The sequence below is a fragment of the Podarcis bocagei genome (assembly GCF_964188305.1).
Source record: "Podarcis bocagei genome assembly, chromosome: 8".
In the NCBI taxonomy this organism is placed as follows: domain Eukaryota; kingdom Metazoa; phylum Chordata; class Lepidosauria; order Squamata; family Lacertidae; genus Podarcis; species Podarcis bocagei.
In genome coordinates, this window is record NC_138133.1 from 55,453,200 (window position 1) to 55,479,472 (window position 26,273).

At 42.1% G+C, this 26,273-nt stretch overlaps 1 pseudogene across 1 annotated transcript; it reads right to left on the bottom strand.

Annotated features, from left to right (window-relative positions):
- Positions 1–9,254: 9,254 nt before the first annotated feature.
- LOC308593626 (V-type proton ATPase 21 kDa proteolipid subunit c'' pseudogene) lies at positions 9,255–9,946 on the bottom strand (annotated as a pseudogene). Its single transcript has one exon. The product of its transcript is annotated as a V-type proton ATPase 21 kDa proteolipid subunit c'' pseudogene (transcript).
- Between the last annotated feature and the right edge of the window lie 16,327 nt (positions 9,947–26,273).

Sequence of the window (26,273 nt, forward strand, 5' to 3'; positions counted from 1 at the left end):
TTTTGTATGGAACTCTTGGCTTCAGAAAGACTTCACTAGTCATATGTGGCAGTGGCATAGGGTGGGGGGTCTGGGGGGGCATGGACCTGGGTGTAGAATCTGGGGGGTGGCACAAACCAGGTGCCCACCAACTGATGCACTGGGGAGGGGCAGGGTGCCCACTCTTCACCCAGGCAAAGGTGAGGACTGTGGTATTGCACTGGGGGGGCACACTTGGGGGGCATGCACACACCCCACATACCCTGAGCATTACCGGATAGTGCTGCTCCTGATTTGTGATGGGAAAGCATATTGCTTGGGTGGAGAACGTCAGGTCCCTGAAATTCCCCTCAGGAGAGACTCCCTCTTTCCAGGCCACCTCTCTCACTAGCCCTGCTTCACACTATGGATGGTTTTGCCTGGCTGTAATGCACCCTCGAAAACTGATATAATGCCTCTTGGTTGCCTGGATGGGGAATAGAGAGGGGTGCAAAAGTGTGTGCAGAAACTAGGCTGGTGTGAAATATATATTAATTGCTCCACCTTTGCCTGTGCCTCTGCCAGAGATACCAGCTTGCATCGCAGATTGCGGAGGCGGTGGCTGTGCATGCACACATGACATCACACATATGCCACATGATGTGCGCACATGATATCACAAGCACGACAGCAGCCAGAGACTCCTTCCACAGCAGCAGCAGCAACTGGCCACAGAAGCCACACTGAGCTCAGCTCCACGTTCGGTCTCCTCCACCCCCTGACTGGAACATTGGGCCTCTACCCCAAATGTTGCGGGGCCAACATAGCTCAGCGCCCATGAGACAGCACCCCTGGACTTTGCTCACCCCTGCCATATGTTGACCATCTGAGAACGCAGCCTTCAAACTGAGAAATCATGTCCTCCCTAAAAGAGGGCATGTGTCGCGGTGAGACCTGAGGACTGACCTCCTGGTTGTGGGTGGGTCTATTGGGACAGCCACAACACCCAATTGGTAGGTCCCTCGTTGCTGGGTTTAATCTGGCCAATGGGGTGCAGTCTAAACGAACCAAGGGACCTATATATACCTAAGCATGTGACCCAGAGCTTCCTCTTTTGGCTCGTGCATCAGAACACCCGCCCATTTCTCCCTATATTTAGGGCATTTTGCTATTGACCTTGCTATGCCGTCATGTGTCGTCTGTCGTTGGGACAGGGGCACGGCAGGAATTTTCCCCACTTGGCTGATTGGCTGTTGCCATTTGGGTTTCGCCTGCCGCGTAGCAAATCGTCACAACTTGTAAGGTTGCAGATAGGCACTGGTTCAGGAGATAGGGATGGGAGAATGGTCTCGCCATCCCTATGTGAAGGGTATTCCGTTAAAGGAATCCAGGGACTCAACTTGGTTTGGTCAACCCCCAAGAGGGGGTTGTGCCTGTGCCTGAGTCCAGGGGAGCATCTGGAGAGTGGACATAGTCCATTCCCAGGCTTTCCACCTACCTCAGGTGTGTCGGAATCTCTGCTCGGCCAAGCCGATAAAGCCTCATCTTCCTCCAAGCCGAGCCTTCAGAATTGCCTCCGACGTGTTTAATGACCTGAGCCTTTGATAATGCCTCAGGCACATTCTATCCAGCAGAGTTCCCAGCACAGGGAAGAGACGAGAGGTTTGGCTACATGTGGCACTGTGGGTTAAACCACAGAGCCTAGGACTTGCTGATCAAAAGGTCGGCGGTTCGAATCCCTGTGACGGGGTGAGCTCCTGTTGCTCGGTCCCTGCTCCTGCCAACCTAGCAGTTTGAAAGCATGTCAAAGTGCAAGTAGATAAATAGGTACCACTCCAGCGGGAAGGTAAACGGCGTTTCCGTGTGCTGCTCTGGCTCGCCAGAAGCGGCTTAGTCATGCTGGCCACATGACCCGGAAGCTGTACGCCAGCTCCCTTGGCCAATAAAGCAAGATGAGCGCTGCAACCCCAGAGTCGGTCACGACTGGACCTAATGGTCCCAGGGGTCCCCTTTACCCTTATGCTTTATTTCTAAGCTACGCAGTCAGCAAATAAAAATACATCCTCTCTCTATGGAAGCAGAGAGCAACTGAACAAAGGAACAAAGGAAACAGGAAACCACTAACGTCACATCCTATCTCCTTTCCCGTGAGACTCCAATAGTATGGAATCTCAGGAATGTAAACAGAGTCCTGTGACTCCAAGCAGCTGCTCAATGATAAGAACAGAAACTAACAAGGTGTTCACCCTTGGCTCACCTATGATAGAGCTCTGGGTCAGCGCTACCTGTAAGGGTGCAGGGAGCTAGTCGAACCAGAGCCTATGCAACTACTCACTTTTCTGTAATCAATAAATTTGTGGCCTAAATTCTGCCAAAAACCAAAACTAAAATTTGAGTCAAATGTGTCTTTATTTAGGGGGGAGGTCTCTGGGTCTGAATACACAAAGGTGCATCACCCTGCGTATGGTATATGACTCTACAGCCTTCCTACTCTGTGGAAGATGCTTTTGTCTTTCTGCCCTAGCTTGAAGCAATATTCAGGGACATTCTTTCCTGGATAACTATTTGGCAATTGACATTTACTTCTTTTACTTCTACTCCAGCTGCTAATTGCATATTTACAATCCTTCAATCAAGAGGCAAAAGAGAAATAGATTAGAATTTTTTTTTTTAGTCTGTCACTGGAATGATAAAACATAATGAAACATCCAGTCATTAAACAGAGAGAACTTTTATAACGTTAATAGTATTATAAAGTGCACCAAGGTATTATTAATTTTGAAGGGATGCAAGACTGGGAAAACACTAAGTCATTTTGACAGTTGCTATGAAGTCTATTACCAAATATTATGTTTACTTGTCTAGGCTCCATTTATAATAGAATAACTATTTAAAATGGGGTGGGGGGACCTAGCACCTAATCAATTGAGGTTTTTTTCTATTAGAAAGACTGGCCAATGGACTAAGATGCTGGTACATTGACTAATGATTGACTCTGGAATGTGGATTTTTTAAAACAACAACAACAACACCAGAATAATTAGCAACTTGGGTTTATGACTGCACAGAAAAAGAAAAACCCGCATCCAAGAAGTAAAAGTGTAGCAGGAGATTTTAATGAGACTATTAAATGCTTCTTTTTATGTTAATGTAGGCTAAGAAGCAAGTCTTTTTCAATATGTGATTACCTTTTTGGAAGCTATTGGCAAAGGTATTTGTTTATCATGCAAATTGAAGCACAATAGTTGTCTTAATTTCTCCACTGTAATCACCAATTAAATCCTTCCTCTCACACAGGATTTTAATTCAGGAAAGCACACAAAACATTGTTCAGCTTTTGTCTTTGTTGGTTTCGATCCTGGATGCAATCAAGCGAGTTGACAATATATGATTATATATGATCTCTCGCTGCAGGAAGCTGCTCCAATATTATATTTGCACCTTTCCATTCATTATTAGCAAGCATGTGCCTGTGAACTTATATTGCATTGTTGCAACTGGCATTTTGAAATACTGTAATTCTTTCCTTCACAGAGTCAGATCTGGGATTCATGATAGGATTAATGCACCCTGGGCTATTTTATTCAATACATGTTCATAACGCCAACATTTTGGGGAGTTATGTGTGCATACTGAAAGGCGACTAACGCTTGTAGTGTGCTGATGAAAATATAATATTACTATGAGATGTGAAGGAAGCAAAATAGGAACAGAAATGCTGCTACAGCAAGCAAAAACTACACACACAGACACACACACACATTCATTGCAGTCCTGGTGCTGAGAGCTTAATTTGAAAGTGGAGCTAGATATCAGGCCTCTCAGAATTTTGCAGTGTTGCCACTTACAAAAAAAGAGGAAAGAAAAGTATATATTTGCATAAAATATGCATATTCTAATTTATACATAAAGATTCAGGTTTTAAAATAACTATAATAATTTAAATAGAAATACAATTCACCTCACCAAAGCAGGGAGAACTGTCACCACTGCCTGCTCAGGTGCAGGGCCAGATTAAGACCTTCAGAAGCCCTAAACACTTGGAATATTTTGGTGCCCCCATTTATATCTTTTAAAATATAAACAATAATAAACCGTAAAATAAAATTTTATTTATTGAAATTTTTATAAAACTTACAATAAGATGGAATATAATGTATGCAATATATGTATGTATTGTATTTTATTTTTCATTTTTGTGGCACCTGGTTCAGCTGCGCCATATGGTCTGTGGTAAATCCAGCAAAGGAAAAATTGAGTGGTGCCCCCTTTCCCTTGATGCCCTAATCATGTGCTTATTTTGCTTAGCCCTGCTCATGTGTCAAGGTGGTAACAGTAGATAGGCTGCTTCAAGGCCCCCGTTCTCCTTTCATTCTTTATCTTTCAACTAGACTTGGACAGACAGGCCCTCAGAGAAAGGATACCTTCAAACAGAGGACTTCCTTCTTCAAAGTAAGACACATGGTTAGCCTTTGTCTTCTGACCCCTGAAGTCTTACATAGTAACCCCAGGTTGGTGGTTAAAACAGAATGTGCTACGTACATGCTCAGAGGGACCCTAATCATGAATGATTAAGCTGCTGAATTTCACCTTCTTAGGCTGGATCTTAAACATGCACCCCATTCATAATAGAAAATTACCTGTCTAATGAAAGCTACAATGAAAGTTCCCTGAGAAGAGGGACTTATTGTTAAACTGAAGTTCTGTGATAAGAATAAGATGTCAACTTGTATAACCTGGAACCTGTTTTTAGCTCAAACATGTATTTGGGGGTCCCACTTCCTCCTTTTTCAGCCTTCTATTTGCACAGTGCTAGTGCTGCCGGTACACCTCAAAGTAACTCCATTTATGCACCACTTGTGGGTTCCAGTCCACCATTGGAAGACTGATGCTCTTGCGGCTCCCGGGCTGGTTTCAAACGGCCCCCCAGGCAATTTTGAAAAAGCTATCTCTTGCGACCCCTGAGCGCCTGCCCACCAAAGCCAATTCCTTTTTGCGGGCTTGTCACAAGCTCGCCCCTCTGCACGGTGGGGGGGGGGAGGGCCACAGCTAATCCCAGTGCCATTAGGGAGTCCCCAGCTGCGTCACTCCCTGGATTGACCAATCTGGTCGGCCGGGGGTCGGGCGTGTGGCTAAATAAATAAATACTACAGTACACGTTTGGGACGTTGATGCTGCAGCGATGGTGGTGGCAGAGGGGCGGCCACCGCCTTGACCCAGTGCTGGATTTATGTATAGGCTAAGTAGGCAGAGTGCTTGGTATCTGGTGGGCAGACCAAAGCACTCATCAGGAGAGCTATGAGATTCAGGTGAGGGTCAGGTGCCTTGTCAATCCCAGCAGGTATATAACAGGAAGAACCGGCCTGCCCTGGCCTGCGGCCTGCCCATCATTACATGTTAAGAGTTTAAGTCTTTGCAACTGTTGAATCAGTTTCAGAATCAACAGTAAACACTTCCACAGACATTTTCTTTTTTAAAAATGTTGAAATTCAAAATTTATAGTAACTAATGTGGAGTTAGATCGCCTGCTGAGCTTTTGACATCACTGGTACTTGCACTGAGTGAAGGTGAACAATCTGTTCAATCCTTTAATTTTTTTGAATTCACTTGTTAGAAACTCAGGTTTAGGATCCCCTCTGCTTTTTTCCCACTGAACATATTGGGGTTTTTTTTGCATGAACAGATTGCAAGGAGGAGAAATTGAATGGCATATTCTGATATACTCTCTGTTTCAGAACATCCTTCCAGTTGTCAGCATCTGCACCCTCTAGAAGTATGGTTTCAATTTTACTTTTGAAATCCAAGTCAAGCATTGTTGCCAACACATATATTTCCCTGTCAAAACATTTCACTTATTCCTAGGTCTGCAGACAGCTTTTGGGTTACATCTTTCCCTTGGTTTTATTGAAACAGGATCTTCATTCCTTTTGAAATCATTTTTCATTAGTGTGGAAGCAGAAGTAGATTCTATACCTGATAAGTGGCAGCACCTGGTTTATAGATGTGCTATCAGTTCTTGTTTTCTGTGTGATCATTTCTGATAATTAGACGATGAAAAAAACAAAGTAGCAGTCACATTCAAATCAGGGTAGGAGAATATGCAACCTCCTCCCTTCATCTTCCCTCACACACTGCCTACATATATATACATAACAGCTGTTTGATGCCCTGGGGCATAGAGATGGGTGGAATACAGAGTAAGTTGACATCATAACACACATTTTCAGCAAGAGAGGTTTTGTGCATTATCTGATCATCATGAAACATGAAATGATTTGTGGCATGGGTTGCCAACATCCTTGGGCCCATGGGCACATTTGCAATCTGGAGAAAATATTATGGACACCACATACACTCTAAATTTTGTTGTGCAGTTCTCACGTGAAGTAATGTATACAAAAATGCACACACTGCGATAGGGTGTGCATAAAAATGCATATACTAGTGAAAGCAACATACCAAAATGCATTCAACTTGGGGGAAATTACCGTGTTTGCAAAAATGTGTATATTAGGCAGAATTGCAGAGGGATGTATATATTAGGAAACATTAAACAAATAATTCTTATGAAGACTTAAAAAAAATCACAAACTGGTGTGAAAATGTGGGGAACTGAACTTATAATTGCAAAAGGGAGAAACTGAAACTGTCATATTTGACTATCTTTAACAACAAGTAATACATCTGGTCTCCTACCACACCTGTAGATATATATATCTATTGAAAGGTCCCCTGCTATCCCACTCAAAGGGGACAAACTTTTATAGCCTTTTTGCAAAATCAGCTAATATGAGGATCCTATGATAATAATAATGATAACAATTAATAAATACTAAAGATTTAGTGTGTATGGAAGTGGAGGGGGAAAGCAACAAGTTTGTTAAAATGCAACAAAGAACAGAATGGAAATATAATAAAATGTCATTTCTGCGAATCAATCATTCGCATCTGGAATACTTCTTTCAGAACTGGTAACCTCATCTCAAAAAAGGATATTGCAGAATTGAAGAGGTTTCAAACAAGGCCAATAAGAAAGATCAAGGATATATTGAAACTCTCAAACAAATAGAAATTGGAAAATTGGAATTGTTTATCTTGAAAGAGAGACAAATAAGACAGGACAAAATATGATCATATAAAATATCGAATAGTATTTAGAAGGCATATCAAGATTATAGTTATTTATACTGTATAGCTCAAGAATAGGGGGACAATAAATGAAACTGATAGCAATACATTTGAGACCGATAGAAGAACATGAAATGAGGGTCTCTGCCAAAATATGTAATTAGGGACATTTCTGCTGAATATTATTACCCAGCTGAAACAAATGGCATACAGTGGTACCCCAGGTTACAGACACTTCAGGTTACAGACTCCGCTAACCCAGAAATAGTACCTTGGGTTAAGAACTTTGCTTCAGGATGAGAACAGAAATTGCGTGGTGGTGGTGCAGTGGCAGCAGGAGGTCCCATTAGCTAAAGTGGTACCTCAGGTTAAGAACAGTTTAAGGTTAAGGACGGACCTCCAGAACGAATTAGGTTCTTAACCTGAGGTACCACTGTATTTAGCTTGGACCATAGGAGCGAAATCCTAGGAGTTCGGGTCCCTTTGCCCCCCCCCCATAAAATATTTGAAGGGGTCAGGTCCCCCCAAATTTGATGGGCATTGCCGTTCAAATGGTGTGCATGCACTGTATCTTGGCTTGGACTATTTCCCCATATTTTCTCACAGAACCAAGCCTTTTTAGGATTCAGTTTTCATGCATACCTTCCTTTAGGGGTGCTTTAATGGCTCCAGTCCTCTGGGAAAGGCATACCATGTTGTGAGCATTAGCCACAACACAGGGCAAGTGGTGACGTATTAACTTCCTCCTCTCTCAGCTGGCTTCCAGAAGACGCTGCTCCAATTGCTTTGATACGCCCCACTTGGTGGAAGATATTACAATAAACTGTAACAGAGAAAGGAAGAGAATGGATTCACAGGGGCAACCATCCACTTTGCTAAGAAGTCAGGCTTCTCCCTCTCTCCACCGTCATTGGCAGCAGTCATTGCATCCGGCTACAATAGACCGATGGAGGAGGGATGCAGGGTCACTCCATTGAAACAACTGAGAGACCTCCTCTTCTTGAACTTTTCCACCCCAGGCAGCAATTGCAACAATTCTCAAAAACATGAATATTTCCTCTTCCCTCCCAATCAGTTTTCCTTTTGTGTCATTTCCCCCCTCTGTAAGCCTGAGGGCAGAGACTGTCCTTTTTTAGTGATATGTATGCTGCTCTTAGAGCCTTTTATTTTGGCTGAAGAGCAAGATTTGTAAAATCTCTAAGGGGGACTTTTGTTATCCCTGTTTTTATAGGGAATAAAGACCCTTTGGGCTGACTGCATCAACAATATATCCTATGAATGTACTACAACTGTGTGTTACCTTTCTTTCCTCTTTCAACACACAGAAAATAAAATGTGGAGACAATTCAAAAGCACCCGAAGATAAGAAATGGCACATTCCAAGATTGAGAACACTAATAATCAAGAAATGGATGGGTAGTTGATTTGATTTGATTTCAATTGGATGACACATATCCAAGTTTGCATCATAAATGCACATACATATTTTTTGCAATTTATACTGTAAAACAATTTTCTTAATGTATTTCTTCTTTCTTTCTTTTTTGTAGAACTCAAGGAAAGATTTTGGTCAGCATGAGAAAACAGCTGATTGCCTGCAGATCATGCTGAGAATGTAACCTGGAGTTTAACATGTGTACAGTACACTGATATATTGTATATTTAAGGAAAAACACTTGTTTTTTGTACAAATCCCCAAAAGGACTCCTGCCCTTGAGTTGGAAATGTGCCAGACCTATGCTTTTTGTTAAAGAGCAGCAATATAAAATGTATCCATTTTTAAGGCCAACTGGCATGCAATATTTACCAAAATCTGAACCACATGTTTGCAAAAGTTTAAATCGTAGAAGGTGGCTCACATCTGGAAGTGTCCATTTCTCAGAGGAAGGCTTTGGTAAATATATATGAAATGCACTGTCTCTGAACCCTGAGTTGTACGGGCAGGAATAACGCACTCCTCCATACTCTCCACACTGATGTAATCAAGTGCTCTGACACACCATTCATAGGCTTTCCCACTTCTTTGGGGATAATAGCTAGGGCTAGTTCACAGATGCATGTTCATCTAGTGAAGATTTGGATGTGCAAAGGAGCTAGAGATCGGACAGAGAGAACTCTAAAATCACCTCCTATCACCTCAAAAACAGTGCCTTTTGGTGGTTTGGGGTTTACATATTCTGCTGAGAGTTACCCAGAAGGCAAATAATCAATATGTACAGAGTCTGCAGCTGGCAGACAGACATGTTGCCCATTTTCACTTTAGACACCTGCAGGGTAGCCACGATGACTCCAAAGAGTCTGATGGCACTGCCAAAGATTTCCACAATGAGGATCTTGACAAAGAGGCTGGCATTCTGGGCATCTGTCAATGCTGCACCATTGCCCACAATGCCCACACATATACCACAAAAGAGATTGGACAGGCCCACAGTCAAGCCCGCCCCAAACATGGAGTAACCTGCATGGTAGTTCCGGGAGCCAATCTCCTTAGGAGTGCTGCCAGAAGATTGCTCAGCCATGTTGGTGATGACGATGGCTATGATAATCCCATAGACAACCACAGCTTCACAAAAGATGATGCTAACCAGATTTTTTGTTTTGATCCTAGGTGCTTTGACACCACTGCCAAGGATGCTGGATCCGGTAATGTTAATGCCCCAGGCAGCACCCACCACTGACAGTGAGATGGCCAGCCCCCTCCCTGCTCAGGATGGACCACAAGTACTGTGAGGTCTCCATCAGGAACCATGCTACATCGAAACGGAAGTCAAGGTCAAATATTGTGTAGCAGATCAGCCGTGGTCAGCCCCAGCCCTGAGTACAGCAGCGAGAGCCCGGCAGCACAAGAAAGAGCAGACATGCACTCCTAAGGAGGGATTGACAAATAAGGTTTCTCTCAATTTATGCATTATTTTTATTTTTGACTCTTGTACATTGCATTGGTGGTTTTCAGGAAAGCAATGACACACACACACACACGTTAGAATAAATATTTTTTCCTAGAAAGTGCAAAGTCATACTTTTAATAAATGACATGATAGTTTGGGTGTGGGAGTGCATTCCTTTCTCATAAAGTTTGTGATGGGTTAGTGGAATTCCCACAGCCCAAATTGTTACCCTTTGTGCATAGCTTTTCTAGCTTTGTCCTGCAAGTAAAAAAATATTCCTCCCAACATGCATAGGCCACTTTCCCACCACAAGGCCCCCCAAACAGGTATGGTCATGCATTAGCATTTAAGCCAAACTATTATATTTCCGTGCGCTGCTCTAGTTCGCCAGAAGCGGCTTAGTCATGCTGGCCACATGACCCGGAAGCTGTATGCCGGCTCCCTCAGCCAATAAAGCGAGATGAGCGCCGCAACCCCAGAGTCATCCGCAACTGGACTTAACAGTCAGGGGTCCCTTTACCTTTACCTCTTACAACATTGTGTCCTTTCTTGATTTTCAAAAACTTCTTTGGGGTGACTTAAGAAGTAGAGGAAACAGAGTTCAATCTTCTAATGCCAACACTCTACCTTGACTAAGCTACTTTATTCCCCAATGAATATTTTTGTGCAACCATCTTCTTGACACGTTCTTCACCTGTTCTTAGTTACATTTTTTTGAAATCCCAGCTCTTGGCTCTGATCTTTCACCACCATCTATTCCTTTAAGTGAGTTTTTTAAAAAAATAAAAATAAATAAAAACCAACATGGAAGCAGAATGGACCATTTATGCATAATCTCACAGTTCATATCTGTAGAGCAATAACTCATTCAGGCACCTTAATGTGGAAAGTACAGTAGCAAACGTAATCACCAGAGTTTAAACTTTGTAAATGCAAAGGAGGTATATCAAATTCCACAAAGTGATCCCATATTTTTACAGAGTGCTGACAAAATCTACAAGAGGCAGCAGGTCATCTGAAGGTTGCTCACACTCTCGGCAGCATTACAGTCACTTTCATTACACAAGCTGGAACCTTTAGCAACGTGGAATTTTTAGACTAAGCACTGGAATCCGCAAGCTCCCATAAATTCAGATTGATGTGCAAGAACTCTGTGAAGAAAATGACTTCCCAAATTTTACTACTGTTGAAAAATAAAATTCTTACCAAAAGAATTATTAACCAGGAAATGCTTTTAAATTAATTGTGTGCATCTTTCAAGTACATGCATTTTTTTCCTGCAGCATATCAAGTACTATCAACTTATTCTGGAAATATTGCTGTATGCTGAAGGAAGGACACTGAAAAAGCACTCTTAATTTTGTTTTAAAGAATATAATTATATTTGTCTTCTAAAGCCATCTTATTGATAAATAAAAACCCAGAAGCTGGACAACTTAATTTTGATGCTCCAGTAGGCTGCCATTCAGCTAGGAATCTTCCTGTCTTTAAATAAAGGACAAATGCACATCTAGCTCGAAAGAAAGCTATGCTTTCAATTAATAATCTTGAAAACATCTTTCTTTACATGCTGTCAGAAAGAAGAAATTTCAAACCCTGTGTTGTATGCTCACTTAATTTCTAACATCTAGTACTGATCTACTGTGGTGGATGGAAATATGGAGGCCTATAGTACCAAAATACACTGAGAATCATGGGGAAAGATTTTTACTCTGTATATCTTACCATCCACAAGGAACTGAAGAGCAGTATCTGTCCCAAACCTGATTTGGAAACCTGGTTGAATTGGGTGGCCTATGTTCATTACCCTAAATGTATTCTTCTCATCACTGTGCCAAGGAGGTTATGGAAGTACTGAACAATTGTTTGACCACAGTGATTTATTGGATGTGGACTAATAAATAGATGCCTGGTCCTGACAAGATTGAGGTTCTGTTGGTTGGTCAGTAAAGACACTAATCAGGGACTGGGGGCACAGTTTGTTCTGGATGGAGTTACATTCCCTTTAAAGAACCAGGTTTGTCGTTGGGGGGAGGGGCGTTCTGGATCTGGCATTACTCCTGGAGGGCCGGGTGTCTCATCCAAGAGTGCCTTTTACAGCTTTCCTGGAAAAGGTGGATTTGGCCCCAGTGATCCATGCCTTAATCACCTCCTGCTTAAGCTACTGAAGTCTGTTGTCTGTGGAGCTACCGTTGAGGAGCGATAGGAAACTTTAGATAGTGCAAAATGTGGCAGTCAGATTATTGCAGATTGTAGAACACTGGTCTTATATCAACTGCACTGGCTTTCTGTTCGTTTCCAAGCAAAATTCTTACACAGAGCAGACACTACAATAAACCTGCATACATGCAGAGTACTGATCACACCACAAGCACCCATCTTGAAGCACTCTAAAACAGGAAAAAAACCCAGTATTAAAACCAGAGAGCAGAATTAAAAACCCATCAAAAGCCAGGGGAAACAAACTAAGAGTTACAGCCTGCCTCAAAGATGCAGCCTAAGGAGGGAGTTACACAACTGGGACGATGCTACAAAAAAGACTACAAAAAAGACTCTGTCCTGGGTATTCACCAGCCTAGCTGTTATTGGGGAAGGGATATATAGCAGGGCTTCTGATAGAAATTATAAACACTGATAAGGTTCATATGGGAGATAGCGGTATTTCAGGTATCTTGGCCTAAAACCATTTGTCATCAGAATGTCAGTCACTATTGTCCCCTGTTTAATCCAGATCTACGCTTTCCAGTGAAAGCACCCTTAATTGGGCCTTCTCGGTAGTGGCGCCCAAGCTGTGGAACACCCTCTCATCCAATGCAAGGAAATAAACATCTATATGGCTTTTAGAAGACACCTGAAGGCAGCCCACAGGAAAGTTGTTAATATTTTTTGTGTTTTAATACTTTGCTTGAAGCCGCACCGAGTGGTTGTTGTTGTTGTTACTACTACTACTATCTACATTGTTGTTTTAATATTGTGTATTGTTTGTTTCTATATTACATACTACTCTGTGGGCCCTTGTAGGCAGAAAGATAATTAAGAAATACTTTTAATAATTCTATCATAATCAGTATCATCTGTAAGTGATGGTCTAGAAACACACAGAAGCTGTTTTGATCTAAAACATATTGGATCTAAAACCAGTGGTTACTCTGTAGGTCATTTAATAAGCAGGGAGAATCTTAGACATGAAAGTCAAGCAATGATCACTGACTGTCAGAAAAGCAATCCATAATGCAGATCACACACAAAACAATAAGTACCCAGTATTTCTTCTGTAAATAGGACTAATATTTAATCAATACTGTCTTCAACAGCAATGTGCGTTCTAATGAAAGCACTTCAACTTCTCAGGTTTTGACAAATATCATTGATTAAGCTGGTATGGGAGGGAAATCCAAACTACATTTCAAATTAAGTGCTAGCATCAAGCATTGAAAATTGTGTTTATGGTAAGTTTCAAATGTTATTAGGACATATTAGCGAAATCCAATGTTTGAAAGTATTGTCAGTGGTCAAAACCAATTGATTCCATGTTCAGAAATGGCCACCAGTCATTCAAGCATAGTATCGGATGCAAGCACCATTTGTTGTTGTTGTTTTGTTGTTGTTGTTGTTGCTGCTGCTGCTTATCTGTTTTAGAATTTGTTTAGAACCTTTTGCACTGGAATGGTACCCCCTGCAAAACAAAAAACCCACTTTGTTCTTATTTCACAAATTCAGGGCCAGTCCAACCAGTGGGCAGAATGAAGCAGCTGCCTCAGGCAAGATATGGTGGGAGGGCAGTGGCAGCAGCTCTCCAACCATTCCTCCTATGCTCCCTAGCAATCCTCCTCTGTTGGAGGACAAATCTAGGAAATAGATTTTTACAGGATGATTTGTTGCATTCCTCTAGAATAAAATAAAATAACAATCAACTCAATATAGTTGTCTATATATCTTTGGTATTATTTTGCTCCAGAGGGGAGAAGAGAGACAGAGCTGCTTTTTTCTACTTTTAAATGGGAAACAGCATTGCTGCAGCCACGAAGCATCAAATTTCCAGGCACAAAAACAGTCATTTTAATTGGGTCAGCCTATTGAATCTTTAAATCAAATTCTGTACTCATTAGGATCAGAATTCCGCATCATTTTTGGACATCATAGCATAAATGAAAACAGGCAAATTTAGCAATTACACCCTTCTAAGAGCCACAGAGAGAATTCTTTTTATTAGATATACCATAGGAATATCAAAAATAATTTACCTATAGACATGGTTTGGGGGTTTTTGGTTTTTTTTACAATTTGTTTGAGATCCCTTTGCAAATCATCTAATTAAAGCCATTTTGAAATGTGGACATTTTTGTGTTTGTTGCGCACTGGCATTTGCAGATACCTGCTCCTCCTGATCTGAAATAATGCACATTCCAAGTTCATTCCAACTGCAATCCAAAAGGGATAGATGACACTATGTCATTTAGCCTAGCACTTTGTTAAGTTCTGTGTGGGGTTTTTTTGCCATTAAAAACTGGGGGCTCATGAAGCCCCCATCTAGTCTTCAGATTCATTAAGTATATATATTTCCATTTATAGTGAAACCTCCATCTTCGGAAACAGTATACCTCTGATTAAAAATGCTGGTAACAAACATCAGAGGGTGAGGTTCTTTCTCTGTTTTTTTTGTATATGAATTTCCCAGGGCACCCGGTGAGCTGCTAATACAGGCATCCCCAACCTGCAGCCCTCCAGATGTTTTGGCCTACAACTCCCATGATCCCTAGCTAACAGGACCAGTGGTCAGGGATGATGGGAATTGTAGTCCAAAACATCTGGAGGGGTGAAGGTTGGGGGTGCCTGGGCTAATACAGTGGTACCTCGGGTTAAGTACTTAATTCGTTCCAGAGGTCCGTTCTTAACCTGAAACTGTTCTTAACCTGAAGCACCACTCTAGCTAATGGGGCCTCCTGCTGCCGCCGCGCCGCCGGAGTACGATTTCTGGTCTCATCCTGAAGCAAAGTTCTTAACCTGAGGTACTATTTCTGGGTTAGCGGAGTCTGTAACCTGAAGCGTATGTGTCAGGGGTACAGGGACAGAGGCACAGGGAAGGCAGGAAATGGAGAGCGATGGAAAGGAATCCCAGGACAGCGAGGAAGAGGATGGCAATGACGCAGGGGATTCTATGAGTCTCTCCAGCGAATCAGAGGATTCCCAGAAGGGGGCGCCCGTGGTCAGGGCAAGGGGAGCCCCAGGGGGAGAGTGTCAGGAGCGGGGGGCCAGCAGGGGACCCCAAGACGGCAGCTGGGAATCAGGGCCAGTTTCCCCACAAGAGCGCAGCGAAGGGGGGGGGGAGGTTCCAATGTGCCAGGGGAAACAGCTCCGGCAGCACAGAAAGAGGAGGGGTCAGAGCAAGCCATCATCCCGGAAGGGGAGGAGGGCAGCGAAGGGAGTAGTATAACTGTCAAAAGGAAAGTTAGAGGTTGGGCGCGCGCGCCAAGTTCAAATGTGGAGGCGCGCGGAAGTACAGGGAGTCCGGAGGAGGAGCCAGGTCCCAAAGCCCGCAGGAGGGAGGAAGAGCAGTCTGGGGATTCAGCGTCAGGGGAATCCAGGAGGAGCGGAACCCCAGCGGGCAGAAAGACCCTGCGGAAAAGGAAGGAGAGAAAGAGGTGGAGCAGCGTAAGCCTCTTAAACTGGTGCAGGGGAGGGACTGATTCAGAGGGGACTTCAACGGTCTAAGGCTTACAGACGTGGGGGCTGCACGCCTCGGTGCTGGAACCAACTATGAACTGCAATAAACATCCTTGTATATAAGAAGAACTTGGCGTTGGTCTTTTGTGAGCTGAGACCTGAGGCAGCCCTGACAGTATGTAACCTGAAGTGTATGTAACCTGAAGCGTATGTAACCTGAGGTACCACTGTATATGAAAGGGAATGCTGAACAAGATGGATCTTTGGTCGGGTCCAGCAATACAGTTCTTATGAATAGACTTTCCAGCCTGCTTAATAATCCACAAATAATGCAACTGTTCATCTAATATAAGCAGTACGCTTTGAAAAGCACTCTTAATTCCTTTACCCTTATGAGCTTTATTCCGATAGTGAGTATTTATTGTTGCAACCATAGCAATAAAAATATTTATTGGCAGCAGTGATGCAAATTGTAAACAACCATCTGTCTTTGGTTTCTTTCACTATGTTCCTTCAACATTTTTATAACATCAGTGTAATAAAGTTTGGGAAGAAGATAGCACTGAAATAACTCTTTGAACAGCTTTCTGGCATAGGACTTAGTACGAACCAGTGTTTCAAAACTTCTCTTCTCCTCTGCTTCTTCCATGAACCTGTCTGCTCTACTGTGATAGGAGCAGGTAAAGCCCTCTTTCATCTCTCAAATAAGGAATATTGTGAAACAACCCTTCTGAAACTGTTCCTGAACCCATGCAAACTCATCACTATGATCACACCTGTCATCATTCTGATTTGTAACATAGACACCATAGCTTGGGTGGATCCCATTGGAAATGTTATGCTACTGGATCTACACCAGTGCAGACTTTTCTTTCAGTGCAGATGTTGTTAGACTACAACTCCTTTCATCCCTGTCCATTGGCCAAGCTTGTCGGGGCTGATGTGAGTAAGAATCCAACAACATCTGGAGGGCTACAGGTTCTACACACTTGCCTTTAACTATTAACTTTTTGATGTTTGTGTAAATACTGGCCCAGTTCAGATGTATAACCAAGCTATGGTTTAGGGTTACAAGAAGGAGACTTCAAGAAGCCTTGTATTCATGCAAAGCAATTCTCCCTGTTCTTCTGTTCCTGCTTTGAGACAAATTGTAGCATGTATGTTTGTGTGGCTGATCTAAACCTGCAGATTATGAGTTGCACTTGTCCTTCAGACCAGGCTTAGAAATAATGGTTTGATCTTGATTTCTAATCTTGGACTGCAGAGCTAGTCTAAACCATGGTTTGAGTGAACGGGCAAGCCATGATTTCCCTCAAACCAAAACAGAGAGGAAATTATCATAAATGAGGGAATGGGAAATGCCCTGAACGCTTATTCTTGTAGCATGGCTTGGTGTTATGTCTGAACCAGTCACTCTATACTGAGAAAAATGCAAGGGCAAGAAAGATTTTACATTATAAACCAAGCCTGAGTTGAAATCACATTCCTTTCATTGGTATATTGTCAGATGGCATGATTTACTTGAATAGGTGGAGAAGAAACTTTGATCAAACCATCAAATTTTATCAGCTGTAGACAAAACTGAGGTAGATTTCTAATTAAATCATTTGATTCCCATATTATCCAAGCAGCCATGCAGACTGCAGTTGATAGAAATTGTTGTCGAAAACATCTAGATGACACCAGGTTGGTAAATACTGATCTAGAACTCCAACTCATACATAGCTTGAGTTCAACAATGTTCCTGAAGTCTCTCCCCCAGTATCAACCCGAGAAGATGAGACCACATTTAAAGCTCAGCAGGTGTTACCTCAGCAAATAGTACAGTCAGGGCTTTCTGAGATGTGGCTTCAGCTATGTGGAAGATGTATATTTTAAGAAGGCTCTACAATGTCCTTTTCAGGTGGGGGGGGGGGTGTTGAGTTGATTAAGCTGTTTTACTGAGATATTACCCAAATGCAATTTAATTTCTGTTTAAACTTTTATCAACCTTTAATGTTGTGATGATTTTTGAATTTTGAAGCTTGCAAAGATTGAGCGTTTATTAATAAGGAAAAGAATACATAAAGAGAGACCACAGAAGCATAATCCTTGTGGAAGGTCTCCTGAGCAAGCTCTGTTGGGAGGCGTTCATTTCAGTGGGTTTATACAGCAGAACTCCCAGGCTGATAGTGCCATAAATGAATAAGCAAATTAGCACAACATTAAGAGTGTCTCACTAATTTTTCCCCTTTGTATTTGCTTCACGGTGTGGCTATGAACTCCACCTGTAAACACTGCATGTGCAAAAATGGATCAGAGAGACCTCAGCAGTTAGATCCTCAGATTGTGTGTACCATGGTAAAAAGACTGAGATGCATGGGAGAAAGCAGAGGCATTGTTCAGCCCTTAAAAGACCCAGGACATAGGCCCATGACACAAAATGCCACAAAACTTGCATGTGCTAATTTATACGTATAATGAACATTTAGGGCAACATTCAGAGTGAAAATTTCACTTTAAGCAAAAGAAAACACTATTACGTTTAAGAGGGGGAAGGGGGAGGAAAGGGCAGAAGGTCCCAGGCTTGATGCAAAAGGCCTTGGCTTGGCCCCTAGACAACCTGCTGACAATGCCCGCGAGGAAAAGAATTACTTTTCTTCTATTTGTTTATTCATTACTAAAGAGTTTCTTTTGCAACCATTTAACTCGCTATATGCAGTGCGTTTTTCAGTCATGTCTATACCTTGTGTATCCACTTCACTCTTTTCTGATTTAATTGACTTGAGTTAATAAAATTTAACAACAAAGCATAGATCAAGTGGAAAGAAGCACTTTAGGAGATGTGTTTCCCTCTTCGAGCATTTGATATATAGAGAGCACAGTTTAGATAGAAGAGCAGGGAAATGTAGCTTAAAAAGTAGACAAAGCACCTTCTCCTGATTACCCTGACAATGGGAGTGAATTTGAAAAATGGAGGAGATAGGGATTTGGAATGGTAAAAAAAGGCAAACAAACTTGAGGAGATATTAAACTGAAGAGTTTTTGAGCTTATATGCATTTGAGATGCTTGGATAATATAGCACAGTAGACAGTCCTGATATCCTGCAATAATATTTTTTAGTGGTTTGGCTTTGCAATAGCTAGTTGACAGCTTTGAGATCTTACTGTGTTTTAATTTGTTATAAGGAACTACTGTATATTTATATCTTGCTGTACTCCACGCTGGGTTTATTCACAGTGAAGGTTGGGGTAGAAATGTCCAGCTCTGAGGGCCTTCTGGCGGTTCCCTCATTGCGAGAAGTTAAGCTACAGGGAACCAGGCAGAGGGCCTTCTCTGTAGTGGTGCCAAGGAAATAAACAACTATCTGACTTTTAGAAGACATTTGAAGGCAGCCCTGTTTAGGGAAGTTTTTAATGTTTGATGTTGTCGCTTTTTTATTATTAATATTCTGTTGGGAGCTGCCCAGAGTGGCTGGTGAAACCCATTATTATTATTATTTATTGTTGTTGTTGTTGTTGAATTAATCATTGTGTGACAGTACATGAGCTTATCGAATTATAGAATCATAGACTTACAGAGCTGGAAGGGACCCAAAGAGTCATATAGTCCAAACCCCTGCAACGTGGAAAGCTTGCTGAGGGGGCTGAACAACTTACGATGATAGGAGGCAAGAAAAATAAAACAAATCCACCGTGGCTATTGGTCATTGGTTTTTTAAATGTTAACTGGCCAGTCACCATCTCTCAATCGAACCATGCTAGGGGTTGTTAGGAAACGAATAGGAAATAAAACCGCTAATATCATAATGTCTATTATACAAATCTATCATACAAGCACCTTTGGAATACTGTGTCCTGTTCTGGTCACTTCACTTCAAAAAGGATATTGTAGACTTGGAAAAGATTCAGAAAAGGGCAACCAAAAGGATGAAGGGGTTGGAGCGACTCCCCCAGGAAGACAGGTGGCAGCATTTGCAACTTTTTAGCTTAGGTAAAAAGTAAGAGGTGACACAATGGAAATTGCTAAAATTATGCTTGGCATGGTGAAAGTGGGTAGAGAAAATCCCCACCCCAGTCTCATGACCCTATAACTCATGGACATCCAATGAAGGAGAATGTTGGAAGATTCTGGACAGACAGAAGAAAGGACTTCCTCCCTCATGACATTGGTTAAACTATGAAATTTGCTCCCACAGAAAGCAGTGTAACCAAATAACTGAGGCCCAGTAACTAGCATTTACTGGTTGGTGCCTTTAAATCCATCTCTAGCTTATAGCCTTCAAAACTGCAATGCTGAAGAGGTAGATATTTCTGAAGTTTAACTTTGGGGGTAGGGATCAAAAGCGTATTCACCAAAAAGTCTGTGTGGCTATTCCATTTCAAAATAAGAGTTTCAGAGGAAAAGATTCAAGAGGAAAGACTGAATCAATAGCGGATCCAGAAAATCCTTTAGGAAGGCATCAATGTATCTGTGCAGCTTTTCAAACTGCTCACGTTTCTAACGCAAAGCTCAGAATGTTTTAAATTGTGACTGAGCTTATTCCATGATTTCCGTACATTTAAATAGCTGCTTGACGAGAACTATTAAGAACTGCTGAAGTCTCTCGGCGATCACTCATAGCCAAGTAAGATTGTCTTCCATGCATACAGTCTTAATAGTGTGTCTGTAGGTGACTGGAGGCCAATTCTGGATCCACACTTCCTTCCACAGTGGGGACAAAGGTTTCTGTGCAGGAGTTGATCATGGTGAAGTTGAAGGCCTTAGTCAGGTCAATTAACACCATATACAGGGGTTGGTTTTGCTCTCTGCATTTTTCTTGAAGCTGTCAAGCAGTGAAAATCATGTCCACTGTCCCCCTAGAACAGAGCCGCATGTGGCTCTTTTACACCTTTGCCGCAGCTCCGGGGCGGATACTAGCGAGGGGAGGAGGCGCATTGTTTGCCCCGACACTCCCCACTGTTTTAAATGTCGCAATGGTTTTGCGGCTCCCAGGTTTTTTTTCTTCGGTCCAAGTGGCTCTTTTTGTCTTAAAGGTTGCAGACCCCTGCCCTAGAAGGTCAAAAACCATTTTGGAATTGAGGAAGGGTAGCCTCGGATATAGTTAGAAGATGGCTTGCTAAGATCCTTGCAAGAATTTTAGTGGCTGCAGCTAATAAAGAGATGCCTCAGTAGTTTCTGCAATCTGTTCTATCTCCTTTCTTAAAAAGGTTGATAATTTTGGCATCTCCTCTCTCCCCCAGATTTTTTCCATGAGCTTGTGTTGCATCTAAGGGGTTAAACTTAGTATTCAGGTTTTTTCTATGAGCTGGTGCTGCATCTAAGGGGTTAAACTTACTATTCAGAGTTGAGCCAATTTTACTTGGTGTTTTTCTGCACTGCAGTGAAAGTTAATTCATTCTAAAGCAGAGAGCTTTCCAGCAGCATTGTTAATATTATAATGTTCTTTTGCAGCACAGGCCTAGCTAGCTTATTAGATGGAGGAAAACCTCAAGATGTGCTGACAAGCAAGGTTCAACATTCTGTACTGGCAGTGGACGGGGGGGGGGGAGATATTTTTAATCAAAGTTGCTCTGTTTGATTTTCTATACAAAATCAAAAGTGTCTTCCTAAATTCGAAAGGCAGAGTTGTTAGCGGTTCAGCTAAAAGGCAGCTTATGTACATCAGCATTAAAAAATAAAAATGAAACAAGGCCTTTTGATGAGAGTCTAACCTGAAATTGTTTAATTAAAAACAAAATATGCTAGGGAATGGTACAAAGCAAAAGCCAAGCACCAGTTTTGCTGCTTCAGACAACAGAAAACGAAACGAACAGTTTCAGAATGACTGCTGCAGAAAATACAAAAAAGAGTGGGGGGAGGTTTACACTGTAGCGACGGTGCAACAAAATTCTGCAGGGATGAAGAGAAAGCTGACAGCATACTTGAGGTGTAATTCATTCCTTGAACATTCACATTCCTATCTCAGCACTGGCAGCCTGATAAAAAGAGAACCAGTTTATTAACAATACACACAGGTTTCCAGGAATGTCATCTCCCTGGGTAAATCTGAGCAGTAGGTTAGTAGGCAGTAAATGACTCATGGGCCAGTATATTTAACAAACCACATGGCCTGAATTGTGCACGACCTAGCATTAACTTAAGGCTAATTCGCACATGCATGTTCAACATTTGATGGCTCTTAGCTGATCGACTAGCCTCCATCAAAAAGAACTGTGCTTTGAGGGGCAACAGATGACACTAACATCTTCCCCACTCCTGGCAATAATTTGTCTGTGATGACTAATTTGGAAATAATTGACATGTGTGCAAACAGGTTCTTATAGTGACATTAGCTGAAGATTATGTGCACAAATGTGGTAACAAATCTATGTAGCTCTAGCAAGCTTGTTAACAGTGTAAGTGTAACCAGCCCAGGCAGGCTGAATGCTAAGTGCAATATTTCCCCCAAACAGATTATATTTGATTCTAAAACTAATTAACTTGAGGAATTTCACAGAAGGGGAATGACCATTCAAAACTGGGAAGAGAAGACCTCAGCTGATTTTTGCTGTTTCTCCCATCCATCATCAGTCTTCTACTCCTCATCCTGTTCAGAAGGGCTCCTCAACCCCACAAGAGGCTTTCGAGGGTTTGTAGGTGACTATTTGTGGGGAAGGAAAAGGAAAAGGGAAAGTTTTCTTCTGTGAGCTTCCTTAAATTAGCTAATCTTAGGATCAAAGCCAGTGGTCTTAAATGAGCAAGAACAAGACCCCAAGCATAGATTGCCAACACGGTGCCTGTGAGTGAGATGGTGCCCTCGAATCTTTCTCTGGTATGCATGAAGCACATTGAGGTCCCATCTCACTGCCCCGTGGCCATGTGTGGTTACAATTCTTCTTCCTTAAAGAGGAAGTAGAACTGAAGGAGGAAGTTGGAAGAGTAACATTCTTTCCAACTTACTCTTTCAGCTCCGTATGCTTTTCAGAGCTCAGATGAATCCCAATAGATCTAACTTTAACTCAGCCCCCTCAGAAAAGTAAATAAATGGCTGAAGTTACAAAAAGATGACAGAGGGCAAAACGTTTATGGCACTTTCACAAAACACCTCTTCCTCAAAATTTTAACAAGCAGGATACATATTTTTTTCTGGATTGTAACTGACAGCATACACAAATATCCACAGTCAAACCCTCAGATCTCTCCCCTCCGGCTTTGCCTCATGGGTAAGGGCACAATTTATGAAGACATAAAGTGCCCACAACCTTGCCTAACCTATTGCGATATTAGCTTTAGCATTTGTAAGCTGCCTTGGAAGGAGTTGTTTCCTGAAAGACGAGATACAAATAATAGTAATAAGAGTAAGAGCAACATGACACAAAAAAGCTACATATACTTGTATAAATCTGAAGCAAAACATAGAAACGTTTTTCCTTTTACACGTTGTTCTCCCAGGGAATATGATAAGTAAGATGGTGTTGTCCATCATGCAGTTATTTTTATCTCTTCCTTTTCCTTCCATGCTCTAGGCAACTCTAGCCATTAAAGTTGATGTTTGTGAATGATAAATATTTAAATAATATGATTAACTATTCAGTGTAAAACTGGGGAGAGGGGACTCTAATCAGTTGACAGGTCTACCTAAAACATTTTAAGCAATATTTCATTTTCCCATTACTTGTATTTTTTTCAAAACTCCCTCCCCAGCTTCCTGTTTCCTTGTCCTTCCAATAAATGGACAGCACAGTTCCACAAATCTTGGTTTTTTAAAAAAACTTCTTTCAGTTAATTTAGATAATTGTGCTGTTTGCCAGATTTTCCTTACCCAGCCTTCCGAATCAATATTTTTACATTTTCCCATTTTTAGCTATTACCAATATTCATTTGGATACTACCAGCTATTATACTACCAGATTCCCATTGGGATTGTGACAATAAATCATCACTCAAAAGCGTTCATATAATTCATTTATTATTCATTTTGCAATTCATTCATTTGTTTCCCAGCCAAAATCCCCAAACATCTTACAAGATAAAACACATGAAATAAATTACAAAACATAAGCAAAATACAACAAAAAATAGCTCCTAGGGATGAGCAAGGGGTGCGGGATCAGTTCCATTAAACTTGGATGTAGTACCATCCAGATATTTTGGATTAAAACTTGACTATTAAGCATGCTGGCTGCAACAGAAGGAAGCTGTTGTTGGCATAATTTCTAGGGCAGCATGTTGGTCCCTGCACTAAACAACTAGAACTCAAAAGTCTCCCTAAAATTGAAGGGCAAAGGCTGCCCTATAAGCACAGAGAGTGACATGGAATCTAGTGGGACCTTACTTGGGAGGGTGTTCCAAACAGTGGCTATAAGAAGAGATAAATCCCTCTGCCTGGTCAGCTGTGACTCTTCAGAGGAAATGGCATCAACAATAAGGCCTATCTTGGAGAGATTAAGGGATGGGAAAGGATATACTGAAGAAGTTAAGGGGTGAGAAATGATATGTTGAAGGTGATGTTCCTTTAAATGTCCACTATTCGGATAACTTAAAGGAGGAGTGGGAAGCCTATAGCCCTCCAGATGTTGTGAGAGTGCAAATCTCCTCAGCTCCAGCAGCATGGCCAAAAGGTAGGGATGATGGAAGTTCTCCAGCAACATCTGGAGGGCCTCAGGTTAAGCGTTAAAAAAAGAAAACACCAGGGGAAGACATCATGCTGCAATCCCACTTACTTAATTTTTTGAGAACGAAGTCTTATTTGGATGTCCACTCCAATGATCAACAATCCACATGATTTACATTAACAGCCATGAGGAAGGGAGAGTGGAGCTGCACCAACTGGCTTCACTCCCCCCTTTTGTGTTATAGTGAAGGGCCATGGCTCAGTATTACAGCATCTGCATTGCATGCAGAAGGTCCCAGCTTCAATCCTGGCATTTCCAGGTGGGGCTGGGAGAACCTCGCTGCCTGAAACCCTGGAGATCTGCTTCTGGTCAGTGTAGACAATTACTCAGCTAGATTGACCAATGGTCTCAGCCAGAACAAGGCAGCTTCCTACATTTCCCATCAACTCTGCTGTCCACACATTGAAGAGAAATCCTTGCAGAGGAAAGCCTGTTGCAGGCAGATCAGGCTTCCCCATTGCAATGGGAGTCTACTCAGATACAGCAAACTCGCCTCTACAGATGTTGGCAGGAGAGAGTGTGTTCTCGTTCAAAGAGAGCACGTGTTGTGGTGGGGTCTGCCAGGCTACCCCTCTGTTGCCGGGCAGGAAAGTATAGATGATCTTTGGCAGTTATTGGTCTATTGAGTTGCTGGGGTAAATTCGATGTTGCCAATTTGGGGGAGGGATCAGAGGTTTCATATGCAGGGCACGCAGCTTGGGGCTTCCTCTTTCTCTGCGTGCACCGGATCACCCGCCCACCCTCCCTAATTTTAGGTCTTGTGCGTTGACCTTGCTATGCCTGTCATGGGGTCGTCTGCCATTGGGGCAGGGGCCTGGTAGGAATTTTGTCCATTTGGCTGATTGGCTGGTGCCATTTGGTTTTTGCCTACTGCATAGCAAATCGTCACAACTTGCAAGGTTGCGGTTAGGCATTGGTTAAAAAATTATGCCAAAAACCTTAAACAAAAATTCTGTGTGAATTTGTGTTTTATTTGGAACCCCGAGGCTTGGGGACCTCGACACGCAACCAACAGAAATGCAAAGAAGGCTATCAGGCACAGTCCCTGTCTCCCCCTCCAGTCACTACTCAGTTGCATTGAGTGCATGTCCAAATGGGACATGAAGATAAATGAAGAAGGTATTGGTGGTGCTGGTTAATGTTTTTTTAAAAAAACTAAGGTACTTGGGTGAACTGGCACTTTCTCTGCCCATTGCCCACAATTACCACTGAGTACACTGCAGGGAAGGTTTCCTGAGGCCGGCTAGATACCTGGGAGGTTCTGCTTCTTCTGCAGAGCAGGGCTAGAGGGATGATCACACAGAAAGTGCTGCCTGAGATACTGCTGCAAGCCAGCACCTTGAAAGCTTTTCAGGCTCTCTCTCTTTCCCTGAGCATGTCAGGGAGGGGAGGGGAGGCCGTCTGCAGTGACATCTCTCAGAAGCACAATTTCTCTCGGGAGGCCAGCACCACCGCACTCCTTGTTACAATCCTTCTTTCAGAAACTGATTTGTTTTGTGCTGTTTTCTATTCACATCACAATCCAATCAAACTGTAGAATATAGGAAAGATCAAAGCAGTACAGCATACACATCTACAGTAATTCACAAAATATATGAGGCATTAAAATTTTCATTTCTCATTCTTGAAAGAAAAAACATAAAGGTAACAGAAAATGATGCGGGATATGAATCTATCCCTGAGACAATGATTGCAGCAAGAAGTAGAAACTGTATAAGCCAACTGCTCCTTTCTTGTTAGATCCCCTTTATCACTAAAGAGAGGGACTTTTTTCTTAAAAAAACAACAACCCTCCTTTCCACAGTCACCTGGCATGGAGATATAAAATCTGGAAAGGCAAAGTTCCTATTACAGCTGGAATGTGTCTTAAAAAAAACCCAATTCCACTAGATAAAACAAATTTTCTTACAAGCAAATCAAGAAAAATGTTCTTACACAATTGTGGGGCATTTATTTTGGTTTGGCAAAGAAATTAGTGGAGATTAAGCATATTTCCCA